The sequence below is a fragment of the Arvicola amphibius genome, chromosome 10 (genome assembly GCF_903992535.2).
Source record: "Arvicola amphibius chromosome 10, mArvAmp1.2, whole genome shotgun sequence".
Taxonomy (NCBI): Eukaryota; Metazoa; Chordata; class Mammalia; order Rodentia; family Cricetidae; genus Arvicola; species Arvicola amphibius.
The window spans coordinates 58,540,783-58,560,292 of NC_052056.1; the positions used below are offsets into that span (position 1 = coordinate 58,540,783).

A 19,510-nucleotide genomic window follows, 5' to 3' on the forward strand; every position below is an offset into this window, starting at 1 on the left:
CTCTCTGAAGTCAAAAAATTCAAATAAAACACAATAATATATAAAATCCAGACTCTATGTGTATATTCCATCTTTGTTTGGCTTATATTTCTTTACTACTTTAATCTATGACTGTCTATACTCTTTTATATTACTTTTACTGACTCTTTAAAGACTGTTTTATGTTTTAAAACTATTTATTTCTTTTTATTTATATTTTTTTATTTTTTTATAACTGTCTATACTCTTCTTCTTCTTCTCTCTCCTAAGTTCATTTTTTAAACACACTGTTGTCTTTTTTAGAGGTCTTTTATGTCAGAATCTGTCCTATTGTGTATCTATAATCATTTTCTGACCAGGAGTGCCTTATTTTTTAAAGCTAAGTGGGCATGACCAGGACTAAGGCTGCTTTGCCTTTTGTCTCCACCCAGTCCAATATGGGGGAGGTATGTTCATTGCCAGCTCTGCAAGCTGTGCTCACCACCCAAACTCCAGGGACACAATGGTTCTTTGTTGCCATTAAGCAAGTTGTATCATTCCACTCACAAGTCCCAAGTTCTCTGTAGCAAGATCTCTCAAAAAGATCTGAGCCATTCATGCTGGCATGAACCGGAAACTGGCCCTTAAAGAAGTCACACATTTTTTTTTTGCTACTAACACTGAGTCAGGAAGCCTTCTCTTAAAAGGAATGGCACCTCTGCTCACCACCAGCAAACAAGCACACCTGAGAAAATGCTATTACCAAGAAGCTGTGCTTAGCTCTGTTCTGTTTCTAGAATTCCTTCCCAAGCTCTCTCAGGTTTTATGTGGATGTAGTTGCCCTACATTGGTGCACCATTTTGTAGACAGAGGTTTCTCAGCCACCCAGACCCAAACAATCACAGAAACTATATTAATTATAACATTATTTGTCCAATAACTCTAGCATATTCCTAGCTTGCTCTCACATCTTAAATTAACCCGTTTCTATCAATCTGCATATTGTTATGAGGCTGTGGCTTACCAGTAAGGTTCCTCAGGTTCCAGCATCTCCTTTTCTTTTGGCAGCTACATGGCATCTCCCTGACTCTGCCCTCTCTCTCTCTCTCTCTCTCTCTCTCTCTCTCTCTCTCTCTCTCTCTCTCTGTCCCTCTCTCTCACTATTTCTCTGTTCAGATTTGCCATCCGACTTCATTCTGCCCTGCTATAGGCCAAAGCAGCCTTATTCATTAACCAATAAAGCAACACACATACAGAAGGACATCCCACATGAGGTGGTCACCACAATATGAGGAACTGTATTAAAGGATCACACCATTAGGAAGGTTGAGAACCACTGTCCTAGAGGGTATTAGTCAAAATAAAATGTTTAAGCTTGTAGTGTTCCTGGTTATTGTTCCAATGGTAACATTCAGGACTGAATATTTGGAGAGCAGTTATATAAAACAGTAGTATAGGTAACTGGTGAAGATTACATGTTCAGTGCTATTTTTGTGACCCTGAATTCTATAATTACTTTAAAATAAAAATATACTTTAAAATCTGGGCCTGATGCCCCTTGAAACAGTCCATTATCAAGCACTGGTTCATTTGCTATGTTGTGATTGGCTGTCTGAGCTTTCCATGCAGTCTCTAGACAGTTGTGGTTTTCCATTTCAATTGCATTTTCAGGATTTGGTGTGATGCTCATCTTTATTCTTCTCCACTAAGCCCTGTATTCTGCTGTAGTTGTGGTTACGTCAGCCCTTTCATAATTAAAGTGACTCATTTGTGCGTCCCTTCCTCCATTTGCTCCTTTGGTAAGGACTGTGAGAGTTTTGTCTTGTTTAAGGAATCTGCTTTGGCTTGGGCATTCATCTCACTGTTTTCTACTTTTGGCAATCACTAATTTAATTTTCATTTTTCTTTTTTCTCTCCGTGTCTGTTCTATTACTTTTTTCAATTCTTAGACTGAATTATTTGTTCATTCATTGGGTATCTTTTTATTTCCTAATGTGGGCAGGCACAATGATACAATTATTTCATCTAGTTTCATTTGGCTACATCAAGCAAGTTTCAGAATGTAGAATTTTTATTATGCAATTTTAAGGGTGATTATTTTTTGTCATAGTCTAACCTCTTGACCTACAGATTATTATGCTTGCCTTTTTATTTTGAGTACATGAAACTTTCTCTTATTTTGTTGTAATTGATCCTAATTTCATTGTATAAAAACATGGATCCTCTTGTGGTCTAGAGTGTCCTTGTCATTTGCCACAAGATTCACAGTACAATTTTAATACGTGCCGCCCACTTCCTCCTCTTCTCTCTCCTCCCACGAAGAGTTATTGCCTGGAATAAGTAAAAGGTTCTCAACGGACTGTGTGACTGCGTGACTGCGTGACCGCGTGACCGCGTGACCGACCTGAGGCTCCCTCCTTGGCACACCCTCACCACATCTTTCCACAACTTTGTGTACCGACGTAGAGTACTAAAACACACCCCTTAGCTTGATTTGCGATTCCGTTCACCATCTCCAGACAAATTGCAGCCAATAAAAGTTTTCAAATTAGCATCTCCTCTCTGGCACTTGCAGATACCGGTGACATTTGTGTGCAGAGAGAGGTTATGGAGATTTGTGATTTGCTGGAGAATACAGGTCCAGAATCAGTACTTATTATTGCTGGTGTTAAAGCATGACAAGTAATCTCCTGGCTAATTTATACATGCCCACTACCTGAATCACTGAGCTAAGCTGGAATCTAAAGACAAGGTCAGGAAGGTTACTCTAAAATGGAATCCAATGATGTTTAATACACACAGGAAGGGAGTTTTTATAATGTATTCTACTTTGTAGTGTTGAGTGTTGTTGTCTGTGAGACTGAGTTGTTAAGAGCAATGGCCCTAACTGAGACAGACTGAAGAACAAACCTTAAGTGGTAGTAGGTTATCCATTTATCCATCACTAACTGTGTGGTCAAGGTTCTCCAAATAAACAGACAGTAGCATTCTCTCTTTCTCCTCCTGCTCTGTCACACACACACACACACACACACACACACACACACACACAGAGGGAGGGAGAGAGGGAAAGAGAGAGAGAGAGAGAGAGAGAGAGAGAGAGAGAGAGAGAGAGAGAGAGAGAGAATATTATTTTAATAAACTGGTGCATAAGATTATAATAGCTGGCACATTCAAACTCTACACAAAGGATTGGGGACCAAGGGAAGTATGGCTGCTGCAGTCCAAGCCTGAAGGCCATATACTGGCAGAAACCCTCCTTGCCTGGGAGGGGTCGGTCTCTATTCACTTCAAGCCTTGGAAGCTTTTCTCAGAGTCTACCACTTTAAATATTAATCTCATTCACGTTTGGCCATCTCTTTGGGCATGGTGGCTCAGCCAAGTTAGTTCATACACTAAATCTTCACCCAGCCCTAGGTGAGAAGAGGCTGAAGTGATTAGCTGTTGCGTTAGTCTCTGCTAGAGAGGAAAAAGTGGCTTGATGCTGGGTTCCATGCCTGTTCTTTCCTAGTTTTGGGGCAGTGTAAACTCTTGCAACCTCAGATTCTGTCTTCAACTAAATAAAGGAGTTTGAGAATTAGATGATATAATATAAATGTAAGGCTCCTTTCATAACTACTGAATAATTTTTTTCCTTCTGCTTCCAGACAGAGGGGTCCGGAAGCTTCTGTTTTATTTGAATCAGACTTCTTATGAGATGGTCCAACCCTTGGCTCACAAAGTGACATTCTGCTTACAAATCCCATTACCCACGTAAGAGACATAGGAATTCCCACTGGAAAGGTTCCATCCATTGTTTGTGAATGTGACTGTATCCTTATTCACAAATCAGTGTTTGAGTTAAAATTATTAATAAAACAGAAGTCAACACTCCCTAAAAGAGAGTTTGTTATCAAGATTGGAAGTGGTAACAGGGGAGTCTCATAAAGACCTAATTGTGGGAAATAACCTATCTGCACCAGACACCACAAAACAAGTTACCTGTTTCTCTCACTCCATGAGAAATCACAATCACACTCCTTTCTCTTGACTTTCATTTGCTGGGTTCTAAATAGCCCACCCTTTATAATCTGGGCCACATGCAGCATTGTAGAGACTTTCTGGCCTACTCTATAGCTACACAAACTTGGCATTTTACTAAACTCATTTTCACTCCTTTGACTCTGTTTAAATGTGTGTGTGTGTGTGTGTGTGTGTGTCTGTGTCTGTGTGTGTGTACGCACAGTGCACTGATACTTTTGGGAGTCAGAAGAGGGTATCAGACCTCATGGAACTGGAGTTACAGGTGGATGTCAGCCACCTGATATGGGTGCTCACCTAAGGACCAGAAATCATTCTTCACTTCTAAGCCAGTGATTCTCAACATGTGGGGTGTGATCCCTTGAGGTCACATTACATTATGATTCATAACAGTAACAAAGTTACAGCTATGAAGCAACAATGAAATGACTGTAGTTGGGAGTCACCCAATATGAGGAAGTGTATCAAAGGGTCACAGCGTTAGGAAGGCTGAGAGCCACTGTGCTAAATCCCTCCAATCTCTCTCTTTTAAATTTTTGAGCACTCGGGAGGCAGAGGCAGGCGGATCTCTGAGTTCGAGGCCAGCCTGGTCTACAAGAGCTAGATCCAGGACAGGCTCTAGAAACTACAGGGAAACCCTGTCTCAAAAAACAAAAAACAAAACAAAACAAAAATTTTTGAAACCACACTTTATTTTGTGCATAGCAATACAGTGTACATGTTGAATAACATTATGATAGGGTGACTGATTCTTTGAAACAGTCTCAGTAGGTAGCTCTGGATAGCCTGAATCTCACTATGTAGAACAGGTTGGCCTTCAACTTGCTGTCATGCTCCTGCCTCTGGCTACTGATGAGATTCCAAGCATGCACTACTAACACATGGCTTCTTAGGTCAAATTCTGAATAGATGGTGAATGGTTGGTGACCAGCTCCTCGAGTCAGGTGAGTCTGCTGTGGCTGAGTAGAAATGAACCGCATCTTTAATGCCTCCCGAGTGCTGGGATTAAAGGCGTGCGCCACCACCGCCCGGCTATAAATCAAACATTTAAACTTACAGGCAAAGTGGGTAAAGCAGGCTAAGTAAACTATAGCCTAGTTTCTAGTATGCTTACTTGGCTGGGTCAAATCAGTGCACCTCAGAGAGTTGTCTGACTTCTGCTTCACTATCCCTCCCATCTCGAAAGCCCCAAAGTTGATCCTGATATTCAGCAAATCTTCAGATATACAAAGATAGCTTCTCATCAAGAGATGGCAATAATCCCACATGCCTTTCTGTTTCTTTACTTCTTCAGGGTCCTCTATTGCCATTTGGTTGGTCAGTGGAGACCTGTATGATTTCTAGTATGTTCTGGACATCTCTTATGGTCATGCTCTTTGTATCTACAGCCTCTCCATGACTGTGTCTTTCTTGGACCTTGGCTCCCCATCCTTCCACAGAAATATGTCTGGAATCACATTTCCCCAGCATCCCCGCATCCCTCTGGCAGGTTCCTGCTCTACAATATTTCATTCTTGCATGAACCAATTCAGAACATTGGTTTTGAACTTGTAAAGCTGAAAAAACAGCTACAGAAGTAGTTGAGCATGTAAGTCATGAAGTACCCTATGAGGACAGACCTGAAACAACTGGTCTACCTACTCCTTCACAGCCACACTCTGCTCTCCCTATCTGCAGCTCTCACATCCACACATTCAGTCACCTGAAGATTAAGAACTGTGTCTGTGCTGAACGTAGCCAGGCTTTCATTCCATAAAGAGTACCTGCAACAACTATTTACCTAACATTTACATTATATTAGGTGTTACAAATACTCTGGAGGTGATGCAAAAGAAGCCAGTAGTTTACATGAAGCATCATTTTATCTAAGGGACACGAACACCCTCAGATTTTGGTATCCAGGAACATTCTGGAATTGGGCTGCCACAGACACACTGCAGGGTAAGTGTATAGGAGAGTCATATCATGGAGAAAACACGAGCACTTTCAGGGCTGGGTTTGAATCCTGACTCTTCCATTTATTAGCTGCGGGGAGCTCGACCAAATTTTCTGAGGCTTAGTCCTACAAAATAAAGTAATAATTATACTGAAGGCACAGAGCTGCTAAGAAAACTGTACAAGTGCAAAGGCAACAAGCATGTAGTATTGATGCTTATTCTTAAAGATAATTTTTAACAGTATTAATATTTTCCAGCCCCTAGGAAATGCTGGGGGGGGGGGGGAGGAGATTTTGGTGTGCCAGGCAATCAACTCATCCTTTCTGAGAAAAAGGCTTTTGTCTCCACTCCATCCGTCCTCCAAGGTCATTGTCGTATGGGGGTGGTGAAGAAATGATGGCTATATTTATAGCAGCTAAGGAAAGCATACTTGGGATTTGGAGAACTTCCCCCACCTCAAACCCTCTCCTGTAATAAAAGTTTAAAGTCTTTCCCTGCAGCCTGCCTTATTTTTTTCTTAAACTACAGCAGCAATGTCACATTGCAGGTTTTCTCTCTGCACAAATGCCACTGTATTATAATATATTTCTCACTGAATTTTGGTTGAAGGGAAAATTATTTCTAGGTCATTTTTCCTCTAGCCAAGAAGTATACAATAATTAAAGCCTTATTTGTAAATATTTGGAACAAGAAATAACTTATAGCCAAAGTACAATCAGTTCCCTCTTTCATGAACTTACATATTTATGTGTTTGGATAAAACCTATGAATACTAACTGGCTCTTTATTCCAGTAAATGAGACTGTGGCGGGGAATGAACCGAAGGAGGGAAGTACGCGGCACATAACTGGAAAGTATGATGGAGCAGTGAACTTTAGATGCATGGCTACTGCTGGGTCATTCTGTGGCTAACTAGCAACAAGGCTTCGTGCTCTGATTCCTCACCTGGAAAATTATGACAATAAGATTCTCTAGGAAGTATGGTATGAGCTTCTGTTTTTAAAACATAAGCGAGCATCAATGTGTCTTTTGGGATTTTTAAATCTAAATAGGTAAATATCAAAACAACAGTCTAAGAGATTGGAATAAATCTATTTTATCCTTTGTTAACAGAACTTGTAATATCTGAAGACAAGCATGTGTGCGTGTGTGTGTGTGTGTGTCAGAGAGGGGAGAGAGAGAGAGAGAGAGAGAGAGAGAGAGAGAGAGAGAGAGAGAGAGAGAGAGAGAGAGAAAGTAAATTACTCATGCCTGGCTAGTCTAGGCATGTCTTGAACTCACGGTCCTCCTACCTCAAATTCTCAAGTAGCTAGAATTGCAAACCTGCACCACCAGGCTCAGCCTAAAGAAGCTATTTTAAATCTTGGGTTTCTTCAGATTAATAGCACTTGCAATCCTTAGTGTTAACTGTTAAGTTGGCAGAATTTAGAATCACCCAGGAGACAGGCGTCTTGGCCTGACTTCGGGAAAATATCTTGGTTTTGTTAACGGAGGTAGGGAGAGCCGCCCACAGAAGGTGGCATCATTTCAAGGACGAGGTCCTGGACTGGATGAAGACAAGGAGGGAGCTGAGCACTGGGGTTTGCTCTGTAGTGACTGCAGATGGACTGTGACCGGTTCCACTGGACCTGGAGCTGTGACTGGATGAACCCTTTCTCCTAGCAGCTTCGGACAGACTAGTTCAGAAACAGGAGAAGAAACATACATAGTACTCTGCAGTGCCTGGGCAAAGGTATGGGGCAAGAGGTAAGGTATAAAATGGGAAACACGTTTGTCCAATAGACATACTTTAAAATTACCAACCTCATTAATCATGTAAGAACTACAGTTGGGGCACATTGGATAGGGGTATGCTGGGGATCAAACCCAGAGCCTAATGTCTGTTAGGCGTGTGGAGGGGATTAAAAGTCTGATGACAGGTGTCTAAGATGATGAAGATGGGGAAATGAGAGCAATCTAATGACAATGAAACCAGCATAGGAGTTTTTAGAGCAATTGGTGTGGTTTTAAATTTTAACTCCACATACCCTTAGACCAGTGGTTCTCAACCTTTCTTGAGCTGTGGTCCCTTAATACAGTTCCTTAAGTCATTGTGACCCCCAACTATAAAATTATTTTCATTGTCCGGGCGGTGGTGGCGCACGCCTTTAATCCCAGCACTCGGGAGGCAGAGGCAGGCGGATCTCTGTGAGTTCGAGACCAGCCTGGTCTACAAGAGCTAGTTCCAGGACAGGCTCCAAAGCTACAGAGAAACCCTGTCTCGAAAAACAAAAAAAAATTATTTTCATTGCTACTTCATAACTGTAATTTTGCTACTGTTATGACATCTGTATTTTCTGATGATCTATATTTTCTGATGATCTTAGCGACCCCTATGAAAGGGTTATTGAACCCACCAGGGGTCATGGCCCACAGGTTGGGAATCACAGCTTTAGACCAAACACAACTGCCAGGCCAAAAAGCTGTCCTATCTAAATACATTGATCAAAGAGTGTCTGTGATGTTTAGAATGGCATGAGGAAGAACCTAAACATATATTAATAGAAATGATGGCATAACTTACGGATCATCTGTGTCACCATCTGCCACTGTTAAGAGGAGTAAAACAAACCCCATGCTGACAGATGGGGTAGAAAGGATTGTGCACAGAATATTGTTAAGAGAAGTTGTAGGATAATAGGTGGAATTTGATCTCCTTTTTCAAAAAAGCTGGGTATGGAAAAATGCTCACTAAACCAGTAAAAGGAAAATTGCAAGAGCTGAGAGATGGCTTTTCTGTTTTGACTTTATATGCTTTTATATTATAATTTTTTATAGCAATCCCAAATAGCTCCTGTTGTTAGCACAGCATGTAATTTTATAGAGACAGGCTTTTACAACTTGGTCTTTCTCACCCTACCCCCCCCCCCCCCACTGCATTAGGCCAACGTTTTTCATTTGGGTTCTCTGTTCTTGTCTGGGGAGTTTTTGTGTTTACCTGTGTATGTGACTGCACATGCTCAGGTACGTGAGTGGGCAGGGAGCCTTTCTCTGTCCCACCAGCCAGCTACCCCCCACCCAAAAAAATGACACATAGACTTATCATTGATTATGAAAGCTCGACTAATAGCTTAGGTTTGTTTCTAACTAGCTCAGAAATGATGATTTCCCATTCTCTATTTCCAGATATGGTACATACCATTGTTCTATTAAGTACAGCTGTCCCTCCTCACCTGGGAAGGCTAGTTTATTCTGAAACACAACTTCCACTGGAAAGGAAGGACATTTGATATTCCTTTAATTCTCATTAAATATTTGTTGGCCACTTAAAGTTCGTTTGTAAAAGCTCTCTCCAGGCCCCTTGTCTATTGCAACGAGAGTGTTCTCTATTCTTTTATTGACATGTTGGCATTTCTTGTCACACTTCACATCTATTCCCTCAGTTTGTGGTCTAAATTTTAATTGAGCTCATCTTTTTTCTTTTTCTTTTTCAAGATAGGGTTTCTCTGTATAACAGTTTTGGCTGTCCTGTAACTTGCTTTGAGACCAGACTGGCCTAGAATTCACAGAGATCTGTCTGTCTCTGTCTTCCAAGTGTTGGAATTAAAGGCATGCGATACCACTGCCCAGCTTTTTTAAAAAATGTAAGCATGTTTTATACTTTTATTTCCTCTGAGGTATTATCTTATTTTTTAAGAGCTTTTATTTTTTCAATTCATTCATGCCCCTTCTTTGTCCAAAGCCAATTCTTCTTTATTTTCTTTATAATTGTTTCTTGGTTGAATTTTTCTACAGTTATAGAACATGTTTATTTTATATCAATTTATTTTACTTTATGTGTATCCATGTTTTGCCTGCATTTCTGCCTGCACACCGTCATGCTCTCTGTCATGATGATAATGGACTGAACCTCCGAAAGTGTGAGTGAGACCTCTCAATTAAATGTTTTCTTTCTAAGAGTTGCTGTGATCATGGCGTCTCTTCCCAGCAATAGAAAACCCTGAACAGGTTCCATCCTCAAAACCTAACCTAACCTCCGTTACCTCCCAAAGATACAGTCTCCACCTACCCTCACAGGGGGATCAGAACTTCAGATTGTGAATCTGGAGGATGTAGACTTTCAAGTCAGGTGAGTCTTCAGAGTGTAACACCTGTGTTAGCTGGAGTCCATCTTGCTACCTCCCCTTTGGAAGAGAGGGCCACTTCATTCCCAGAGAAGTGAGTTGAAGCACCTCCCAGAGTTGACTGTGATATTTATGGTGTTTGCACCCTTTGTTGGTTTGTAAACATTGCAACTGTTATTTAAGGAAATGTCCAAGATCTGAGCTGCGAAAGGTCATGTCCTCTGGGATGTCCCCATCGTCTGTTGTCATTTCCTTACTTGTGACACACAATGACCTAGACTCACATGGTCCTTTCTCTGCCCTAGCCCTGAGACTAGGGCACCACCTCCAATTTCTGTTAGTTTTTTTTAATTTTTAATTTTTTTATTTTTAACCAAAGGTGGCATTTTAAAAAAAACTTTTTTTAATTCTTTTTCCTAACACAAGAGACCCGGCTATTTTTCCCCATGTGTGTACTCATTTGCTTAGTCCTAGAAAATACAGAGAAGAGTTCCAGAATTTCTAAGTAGAATTCAGTAATTATAAGTCTTTTCACTTTCCCTTTGAGGTAAAATTAAAAAACAATGAACTGGGAAGAAAATCTCTACACTATGGGCTGGTGAGATGGCTCAGTGGGTAAAGGTGCCCGACATCAAAACTGAATTCATTCCCAAGGACCCACGTGGTGGAAGGAGAAGACCAACTCCTCTAAGTCTTTACTGTGGCACACACTCGTACACAATATGATTGAAATTTTTTTTTTGAAAAAAAATCACTGGGTCATTCAATACTCCCTAAAAGATTCATATACTTGCATTATCCCAAACCCCTGGCAGGGAATGTGCCTTTCACATGTTTCTTAAAATTATTTTTGTGTCCCTGAATGTGATCTCCCTCGGTGAATATTCTAAGTGTACTTGAAAGGAACTTGAGTTCGGCTGTTGTCTAGTGAAGTATTCCACAGACGCCACCATGGTAAATTGCTCATTTTCAACATCCTTACTGACTTTCATCTACTTCCTCCATCACTAGAGAAGGGAGCATACTGAAATCTCCATCGACAATCTGGTGTGTCTGTTCTATGCGCTTTTCTTTTCACTCTTCGACCTGGTATTCCCAGTTCTCGTGCGTGTTCCCTTTGATATTAACATGGCTAGTTTCACTTGATTTTGTTTAGCTATTGGGTTTTCCTTTCTTAAAAAGAAGTTCTCTCTGAGTTCGAGGCCAGCCTGGTCTACAAGAGCTAGTTCCAGGACAGGCTCTAGAAACTACAGGGAAACCCTGTCTCGAACCCCCCCCCCCCAAAAAGTTCTCATTGTTAGCATAGCTATGCTGTCATTGTTAAAGCAGACCTCTTGTAGAGTGTAAGTTGGCTTGTGCCTTTAAAAAATACAGCATGGTAACATTTCCCTTTTACTTGGAGTGTTGAGAGCTTTTATATTTCATATAAACTGTCCATGTGGTTGAGATTAAGTATATCAGATTTATATCTGCTCAAATTGGATTTTGCTCCAGTTTTCCCTATTTTGTTTTGGGGAGGAATGGGGCAAGGTTGCACTGTGTATCTTAGGGTGGCCTAGACCTCACTGTACAGCTCAGGTTAACCTTGAACTTGTGACAACCTTTCTGCTCAGCCTCCTGTGTGCTGGAATTATAAGCATGAACCACCATAACCAACATTTTTGTCTTCTTCTGAGTTATTTATGGTACTCTATTAAAACAAAGGTTTATTCTTATTTTATGTGTAAGGGTATTTTGTCTTTGTGTTTGTGTACCACATGCACATATTGTCTAGGGAGGCCAGAAAAGGGCATCAGAGCCTGTGAAACAGGAGTTACATATGATTGCCAGCTGCCATATGAACTCGGGTTCTATAGAAGGTCCTATACAAGAGCAACAAGTACTCTTAACCTCAGCACTCTATCTCTAGTCTCTGGCACTCTATTTAACAACTAATAAGCTTTTGGGTACCACTATTTTACTTGTATTATAGTCCATATTCAAATAATATCACTTTATGTGTATCATAAGAACTTTGTATCACTCAGATTTCCATACATGTAGGCCCTGTACCCGTGGATTCAACCAATCGCAAAGTTAAGATAGGTGGAAATTTCATCATACTAAGTATGTATAGTTTTATTCTCCAAACAACAAGTTTTAGTAGCTAGCTATGTGACCTTTCTGTATAAGTTATTGTAAGAAAACTAGAGGTGATTTAAAGTGTAAAGAAGATATGCACATTTTATATAAAGGACTTGAGCATCTTTGGGTTACAGGGCCCTGGTGGTCCCACAACCGGTCTCCATAGATGCTGAGCTACAAGTATCTTACCCTTTCCTTTGTGAGGATGCTGACATATATTTAATTTAAATGGCTGATTATATTAGAAAACATTTTAAAGAAGCTTTATGTGGATTTCTATAATAATTTCACAATAATCGTTAGTTTCACATGATTATTTTTGGTTCACAGATTATTTTTGGGTATTATTTGTTTTGATTTATTTTGTGTATGAGTAATTTGTTCACATGTTTGTCTGTGCACCATGCTCATGCCTGGTGCCTGTGGAGGTGTAAAGAGGGCACTGGATTCCCTGAACTGGATTTATGGATGGCTGAAAAGTACCCTGTGAGTGCTGGCAACTGAACCCGGTCCTCTGCAAGGACAGGCTCTCTTCACTGCTGAGCCTTCTCTCCAGTCCTATTTTGGGTTCTTTTTGAGTTTCTGCTTAGAATCATTTTTATTTAATTTGAAAGATTTTCTTTCTTTTTTTTTAAATAAAAAACTGGTGGGTATGTAACTGAAGTTGGCCTCAAACTCCCAGTCCTCCTGTCTCCACCTCTTAGGTACTGTGATTAACGGTATGTGCCACCATGCCTAGTCTGGACAATGTTAACATTGAATTTCAGGTACTGTAACAACAAATTCTCTCATTTTTCTTTGTTTGCCAGAAGATGTCATTATTTCCTATTCATTTTTTTTTTTGAGGGAATTTTGTCAGACAGCAAATTTGGAGTTGACAGTGTGTTCTGCTGTTTGGCTGTTTTCTGATGTGTGTTTCTCAGTGTGTTTCTGATGTGAAGTGTGAAGTCAGTATTACTTGTTATCTTTGGATTCTGTTTGCAGCATAGATCTATTTCTTTGTTAGTTTCTTGTGCTTTGCTTGTTTGCTTCGAGACAAGATTTCACTACATAGTCCAAGCTGGTCTGGACTTCACTATTTAGACCAGGCTCCAAAACTCAGAAAGACGTGCCTACCTCTGCCTCCCAAGTGCTAGGATTAAAGGAATGTGCCATCAGGCCCAGTATATATGTATATATGTATATATAGTATATATGCATATTGTGTGTGTGTGTGTGCGTATGCACGTGTGTAGGTCAGTGGGCAACTTGTGGATCAGTTCTGTTTTTCCATCTTTATGTGGGTCCCAGGATTCTAACTCATCCCATCAAGCTTTCGCAGCAAGAGCCTATGCTGATTGGGCCATCTCTCCAGCTTTTTGTGTGTGGAAATAGAGATAGTTTTCTGCACTGTTTTGTTGTTATTGTTATTGTTGTTTTGTTTTGTTTTTTGACTTTCAGCAGTGTCTAAACTGCTTAAAAGCAAAACTGCTGTGTGTGTGCTGGGAACCAAAACCCAGGTCCTCTGCAAGAGCAGATTGCCCTTAACTGCTGAGTCACCCCTCCATCCTGTCTTTCTTTTAAGACTTAAATTTCTTGTAGTCAAGGACTTGAATGATTTGAACAGCAGTTTTTCAACGTTGTTTGGGGGATAATTTAGCCTTATTTCCAAAGTGTGGCTTGTCTAGGGTCTCTCTACCAAATGCTTAGGTTTCTTTTTTTTTTTTTTTTTTTGGTTTTTTTTTTTTTTTTTTGGTTTTTCGAGACAGGGTTTCTCTGTAGCTTTGGAGCCTGTCCTGGAACTAGCTCTTGTAGACCAGGCTGGTCTCGAACTCACAGAGATCCGCCTGCCTCTGCCTCCCGAGTGCTGGGATTAAAGGCGTGCGCCACGGCCACCCGGCAATGCTTAGGTTTCTAATGAGTTTTTTTTTTCTTGGCCTAATTAGTCAGATCTTGCATGTTTCTGAATCCTCCGAAACTCTAGCGGTTGTTTCAGTTTAAATTTCCCAGTAGCTGCTCTTTGAGTCTCAGAGTTGCTCCTTAAGCCCACATGAAGGCCCAAGGGAAACTTCATGTGTACTTCTGGCGCTCTTTCTCTGGTATTCTGCTCTCAAATTAAAGCTCTTTTAATTCTAATTTCCATCCCCTCCTTACTGTGAGGCTGTAACTCTGCTTGATGCCCTTTTAGCCTGTGCTTCCATAATTAACCCCAAGAAGCAATCTGGGGAAATCTGGAGGATCAGACTGTTGACTTCTTTCTATGAACACAGTGTGACTATGTTGGAGTTAGAAAATGCCTGCAAGCAAGCCCTTGTTTCTCAGACATGGTCTTGTTTTCTTATGATCATGCTCCAAGACTTAGTCTGATAATAGTGGCATATGTGTGTCTGAATTTCCATTAACACTTTAAAGACATCAACTTTATACACCAAAAACTTACATAAATCAAAAGCACAGCACTTAAGGAAGTTCTGTTAATTAGTCACAATGAATAACAGTGTCCAGATCAAGAAGAACACCAATTTTCCATTTCAAATAGTAATACTACCCAAAGGTAACCAACATCCTGCCTTTGATAACTATATAGTGGTTTTAAAGTGTTATATAAGTGAGTCATGTAACATGTGTTTTTGTGTCTGGCTTAGTCCAGTCTTATGATTTGTATACAGCTGTGGATTGTTTGTTCTTTTTCTTTATACTATGTGAATAGTCTATCACATATTTACTCTAAAGACACACACACACACACACACACACACACACACACACACACACACGAGAATCCATTTCTGTTGAAAGTATATCTCAGAGTGGAATTCTATGTTAATTCATACTAAGAACTGGCAAATGCATAATTAGTGCTTATCTTCCCTCTGAGCCCTAGGCATACTTATCCAAAACTGCTTCTTGACATTCCCATTTATAGGTCTCTCAAATTTAACATAGCCCCACACATTTGCTACTCTTTGTGAATCTAAATGGCTTCTTAACCAATCTAGTTACCTCAGAAGCCATCTTTAATATTCCTCTTTTTTTGACCTGCTCCAAAAACCAGTCCATTAAGTCCCATGAATTCCATCTATGATTTATTCATATCTTGAAAGTACCCATCTCTTTCTGCCTCTACTGCCATTATCTTAATTTAAGATGCCATCATTTGTGGCCTTGACCAATACAACTGCCTCCAAACTAGGCCCATCTGTAACCCTCCTTGCCCTCCAACAATCTATTCCTCAGAAACAGTAGCATGAGCTTTAAAGTATGTAAATCAGATCCCACTTAACAGTCTTTATTAGCTCCTCATTGTTCTTAGAGTTTGCTGCTGAGTACAGTCTAAACTGTATAAAGTAGCCAAAGAGAGTTTAGCCCTTGCCTTACCTCAGCCTAAACTTCTTGCTCCTACATACTCCCTGTTTGGGGATTTCTATTGCTGAGATTAAACACGGTGACCAAAGCAACTTGGGGTGGTGGAAAAAGCTAATTTCATCTGTGAAAGGAACTGAAGGCAGGGGTCTGGAGGAAGGAACTCAAGTAGAAGCCATGGAGAGTGTTGCTACCGGCTTCCTCCCGTCGCTTGCTCAGTTTGCTTCTTTTTTTCCTTTTTCTTTCTTAAGGACTTACTTATTTTATTTTATGTGTATTGGTGTTTTGCCTACATGTGTGTCTGTGTAAAGATGCCAGATCCCCTGGAGCTGGAATTACAGACAGTTGTGAGCTGCCATGTGGGTGCTGGAAATTGAACCCAGGTCCTCTGGAAGAACAGCCATGCTCCTAAGCACTGAGCCATCTCTCCAGCCCTCAGCCTGCTTTCTTGTACAAGCTAGGACTACCTGTCATGGTGTGGCACCACCCACAATGAGCTGGGCCCTCCTACATCAATCACCAATCAAGGAAACACCCTACAGACTTGCCCCCTGGCCAATTTTACGAGGGCATTTTCTCAATTAAGATTCCCTCTTCCATCTATGTGAAAGGTTTGTATCTAGTTAACAGATACCAATCAGCACATCTTCCTCGAACAATCCAAACTCTAACAAACCATGTTTTACATTCTTAAAGGTACCTTAATACACCTTGACCTTAAAAGGCACTTATTCGGGGAGCTCTTCCCTGACACTCCACAATTAATTCATCATTGTGTCTATTAATTTTTCTTCATCGTACCAATCACAATGTATATTTCTGTAACAATTTTAGTCTAATGCCTCTTGCTCCTATTACACCTTAAAAGGAATACTGTGTACATTTCTGTATAACATGCTTAACATGCTGCTTGCCACTTGATAGACAGTCAGTATTGTTTAATAATACATGACCTCGAGAAGGCTAGGAGAGGCTACTGGGCATTCGTCTGTCTTGGAAAGTTTCTTAGTGTAGTGCTGACCGGGGAAGGTCCTTTCTCTGTTCACCAGAGAGAGCTTTTCCTCTGTCCCGTGTGGCGCATTAAACTGCTTCCAGACACAAAACAGCAGGTGAAGGAGATTAGCTTTATTTCCGAGGGACAGCATAATTCCATTCTCAGGAGATTAGGCTTTCTCCTGTGCAGGTGTTCGAGAATCTGCCAATCTCCGCTGGAGGGGGCGGGGGCGGGGGCGGGGGCGGGTCTCGTAAAGGGGCGGATCATTGGGTGCTTCCCACGGAGCCCGATTGGCCCGCGCGAGCTCCGCCCACACCAGCCACGTTGGGCAACCCCGCGGGGGAGACCACTCCCAGCCCCATAATGCACTGCGTGGCGCGTCACTCGGAGCGGCGAGTCCCAGCGCGACAGGTACGGCCCGGCCCCTCTTTCCAGCTTCCTCGGGGTCTCCGGGAGAGCTGACCGGCAGCTCGCGCCGCTCTCGGCGTTCCACCTCGTCCTAACCGGTACTGCCCGAGCTGGAGCTGGGCGGCGCTGTCCGCGGAGCTTAGAGGGCGGGTGTGCGCGTCCCGGGTCCCTGCGACCTAAGGCTGCTAGCCGCGCGGGCGGCGGTTGCTGTTTGGCAGGCCTGTCCCAGGATGGGCGGCCGGAGTAGGGGCGAATGATGGGGAGTGCGGGCACCCCGGGCCGCCAGCGAGCGGACTCCTTGGCCCCAGACGTCAGAAGCACACGAATTCACCCGGTCTTGTAGGTGGCCCGAGAGAGCTTGAGGTGGCATTCTTAGTTCCTTTTGGGCGGGGTAGCTTGTTCCAGTGGCGTACCCTGCTATTTGTGGAGTCTGAATGGGCACTGAGGTTGGAAATCGCCCACGTTGGCTCTGGGAAACCACTTGAGGCCCTGTTTAATGGTATTTTGCGACACTATGTGGCAGAAAAGAGATCTGAACAATTGGCTCCACAAGTGGGGATCTCCGGAGGAGGCCAAACTGTAGCTTGCCAGAATCTCTCTTGTCAGTAAAAGCTGCTTAAGACTTGATCGCCTGCTGCTTAGCTTCCGGGGTCAGCATCACTTGGGGCAGGTGGAACTCTTCAGAACCCGTCCCTCCTGTGCTTAATTTAGGGCAGAGCCCGGCGTCCTTGGGTCACACCAGATGTGGCAGAATCCTAATTGATGAGCAGAATACCCATGTTTTTAAAAAGGAATCACATTCCATGTTACTGGTACCCACTCATTTGTTACCACTGTGAGAAGTTAGGCGGTATCTGAAACACTACTTAGCTTCTGGCCTGTAGAGGAAAATTGGGAACTGAACCTGACACCAGTGACCGTGTCCAAAGTTATTGAGACATTAGGCTTTTCCAAGACGATCACATCAGTTTAGTACTTTAGAGACTGCTTCAAGTTTAAGTATTTTTAGATTGGTGTATGAAAAAACTTATGTCAAAGAGATTCTTGTGACCTTCCTCTCCGCACAGTTAAGAAGTGTGGGTATGTTTAGAGGTAATGTTTCATGGAGTTGTTAGAACCACATTCCCTACTTCTTCGTCTAGGATTTGAACAAATGACTTAAACTTTTGGGACTTCTGTTTTCCTCCAAAACAAAATGAAACTAATACCTAACCTCACAGGTTCCTGGAAGACTTACATGAGGTGTGTGATGTACTTGGTCTGTAGAATGTAGGTAACCTGTCCATAGTAAGCCCAGCAAAATATGTAAATTACAGGCAGTGCCAGGTGCTTTTCATGAGTGTAGGAGGTGAAGGCTATTAGATCTTAAAGAGAACCTCCTAAGATCGGGTCTACTTGTAGCCGTAGTTCAGAGCTGAGGAACTTGAGGTTTGGAAAGCAAAGCTTAAGTCAAGATGATGTGTCAGGCATGTAGTAGAGCCTGGATTTAGGTCTGAGAATATGACTTCTTTTTATTTACTCGTTTACTTATTTGTTTATATTGCACATTGCGTTTGTGCATGAGTATGCCTGTATGTACATTAAAATGTATGTTGGCACACTGGTGTGTGCAGGTGTGGATGAAGGTTGGGTGTTGATTTCCAGTGTCTTCACTGATTGCCCTCCACTTAATTGAGATGGGGTCTTTTTTAAACCTGGAACTTTCACATCTCCAGACCTGCCTGGGAGAACTCATCTCTTTTGGGATTACCTGGTTTGCCTAGTCTTCACTTAAATTCTAGTGATCTGAAGTTAAGATCTGAACATTAGTCCTCAGGATTGCATAGTAAGTGTTTCAGACACTGAGCCATCTCCCCAGCCAGATTTGACTTTCTAATTAACATATTGTGTTGCCTTTCAAAGAAAATGTCCCCATTTATTTTTATTTTAAAATGATAGCTGAGCCAACTGTTATGACTCAAGCCTGTAATCCCAGCACTTGGGAGGTGGAGACAGGAGGATCAGGAGTTCAAGGTAAGCCTTGACTATATAGTGAGCTCAAATCAGGCTGGGACTTTAGAAAACTTTGTCTAAACTGAAAATCAAATTTTAAATATATGACTTTTTTGCTGTTTGTTGCTTCCTGGTTATAGCACAATGATGAAGAGATGTGAGGCTTAAGTATCAGTCCTGTTGTACTAGGGTGAACTTGAGCAAGTGAGTTCAGTTTTCTCATCTGTGAGATGGAAGTTATAATACTCACCTATCTGAACTTACGTTACTGACATCTGCACATGTGTTAGGATAACTGTCTCTAGTTATGGGCATATTCTCTTGTGGAGCTTGAGGTTTTACTCATAGTGTCCATGCAGGTGCTGACAATGAAGCAAGCAGCAAGGACTGCTAGTGAGGAAGATAGTACTGGCAAAACATCACAATAAATTCTGTTTTCCTTCCTTTTCATTCAGTCTCCCGTCTGAGCATTGCAATTAATATGGTTAGTTAGGTTCAATCAATCTGACTCTACCTCTAGCATCACAATTATGCAGCCAATTCTCAAATTACTCCCTTCTAATTCTCACAGATTTCAGCAATTATCAAGTTAACAAAATGATATGTAACAAGTTAGTTTTCCTAAACTTTGG

At 41.6% G+C, this 19,510-nt stretch overlaps 1 protein-coding gene across 5 annotated transcripts in view; it reads left to right on the forward strand.

Moving 5' to 3' along the window:
- Positions 1–16,843: 16,843 nt before the first annotated feature.
- Positions 16,844–19,510, forward strand: part of Sec22a (SEC22 homolog A, vesicle trafficking protein) — a 74,195-nt gene continuing 71,528 nt past the window's right edge. For 4 of the 5 annotated variants that reach the window (XR_006020892.1, XR_005287093.2, XM_038344335.2 and 1 more), the window contains exon 1: positions 16,844–16,889. The gene's annotated coding sequence lies outside the window, so the exon portion shown is untranslated. Of the gene's footprint in view, positions 16,985–19,510 lie in introns of all 5 variants that reach the window. The other variant, XM_038344336.2, reaches the window with a different exon arrangement.